Genomic DNA, 2,366 nt, shown 5'->3' on the forward strand with positions numbered 1-2,366 from the left:
CACACACACACACACACATACAGATTTAATCGATCTTTCATAAATTGCATTGACTGCTCTAAAATACGAGACACCGATGTTTCAGGAGTTTAGGACACATGCTTATTCGATAACTGTTTTATTTCCTATTTGGGTGATGTATATTTATTTTTTAAGTTTAACTGTTTTTCCAAGCCGTTGTTAGATGCCAGTGTTTCCTGTCATAGCTATGCAAAGACTTGATTTCAAAAACAGTATCATAGCTATTAAACTATCTTGTTGTGGTTTTAAATGTGTATTTAATCTCAGAACAATCTCAAAGTAAGTCTGATTTTGCGGAGGTTGTGCTTTAAAATTAAATTATTATTTAATTAAATTATTATTAAATCATGATTTAATTAAGGTTTTTGAAAGTCTGACCATAATTAGTTGTTGAGTCCTACTGTGATGTTAACCCTGGCTGGTTTACATGTTTCAAAAGATTAACAGTTGAAAACAGTACATATTTAGAAAAGTAATAAAAAGTTACTTTTTTAAAGTAATTGAAATAGTTACACTACTTATTCGATTTTAAATAGGGTAACTTGTAATCTATAACCTATTACATTTCCGTAGCAACCTTCCCAACACTGGTAACTTGTAATAACCTATCACATTTCCATAGTAACCTCCCCAACACTGTGCGTAAAATAATTCCATCAGGGTCTCAGCTACAGCTAAATGTTCAAACAAACTTAAGGATGATTTTGTCAGTTTGTGGTGGGGTCTGTGAAAGCTACATGGGGTGCGTGAGAGAGTAGGAAAGAAAAATGTTTTAGCTTATAGATGTGATTTTACTACAAACTATAAGCATTCTAACTTAGAAACACAACACTATGTTTTTTTTTATTTCCAACAAAACTGTTGTTCGACATTTATAAAGTAAAAAAAAAAAAAAATGTTGTCACATTTTGATGAGAAAGCCAGATATGTTATATAAATTAAGTCTTTTTTTATTGATTAATATGATAGAATCATGCTGGATTTACAAGGTTATGTGTTTACAATAAGGTTTCATGTACTCACTGGTTATTGTATACATATTCAAGAGAAATGCATAACCTCAGTTGTTTTAACCAATCTAAAGTTTTTAGTCTGTCATTATAATATCTTAAAGAGAAAAGTCTTTCACGCATTCTATTTTCACCTGTCTCAGGTCTCTGTTACACAAGAACCAACTGAGTATGGACGTGAATCCTATATGAAAGCTAAAAAAATATTACTTTTTTCAAACTATTTTTAACAGTAATATTGAACTTTACACATCTGTATCAGTAAGACATTTATGTCATCACAAACCATCAGACACATCAGGTGGGGGTTGAAAAGTTGGACTTATCGATTATTTGAATTATTTCTTCTAACAATTATTTGTTCAAATCTTAGTAAAATAAAACTATATAGAAAGTTATTTTTATTTTAATAAAATAAAACATTATACTGTGAAAAAAAAATGCTGCATTTAAACACCATGGTTAATAATACATTTTTTAAGTAAGAAAAAAAGTCTAATCTGTTGTTAAGATTCTGTGTGACATTCGTAGCACCTTGTTTAAGAATGACTTTTGTTGCAAACAACCTTATGACAACTAATTTTCAGTCTAATTTAGGTCTAATTCATAAAGAAAAATCTCTGCCTTGCATTCGTCAGAGGATCATTTGACTGCTTCTAATCCTCGTCATGGTTTTAGGTTTGAAAGATCTAAAATCTACAAAACTTAACTTATTTGTTAAAACAAAAGTTATATCATTGTTTAATCATACAGCATTTCATCATCTTGTAGAGATACTCAGTTTGATTTTAAAAGTTTTTATTTGTAAAAGGTTTGTATGAGACATCATAAAAGTCTAAATGTTTAACTGCAGGGGTTGTTTTAGTGTGCGTGTGTTTGCGTGTATGTTTGTTTTTATGTGTGTTTGTGCACATGTTTGCGTGTATGTGTGTATGTTTGCGTTTGAATGTATATTTGTCTATGTTTGTGTTTGTGTTTTGCTGTATGTTTGTGTTTGTGTTTTGCGTGTATGTTTGTTTAAAACATAAATCTCCCTATTTATTTCACTTTGTTGTTATTGTCTTTTCTCTATCTATCTAATATCGTCCTGAACCTCTGTGAAATCACATCCACCAAATCTACATTAGGCTATTAACATTCCTGTTTTTCTTCTTAACCTAACCAGATGTTTGTCGTTAAAAAGGTTCAGTAGGTTTCACACCCTTTGATAACTGAACTTTTTACCTAACATTCTAACAAAGTTCAAAATGCCAGTCCCTCGCAATCTCACCAGATTACGGTTATAAAACAACCCCGAAAACATCCTTAGAAAGTTCACACTCGCAGGTGCATGTC

This window comes from Sinocyclocheilus rhinocerous, unplaced genomic scaffold, assembly GCF_001515625.1.
Source record: "Sinocyclocheilus rhinocerous isolate Xijiao unplaced genomic scaffold, SAMN03320098_v1.1 scaffold1404, whole genome shotgun sequence".
Lineage (NCBI taxonomy): Eukaryota > Metazoa > Chordata > Actinopteri > Cypriniformes > Cyprinidae > Sinocyclocheilus > Sinocyclocheilus rhinocerous.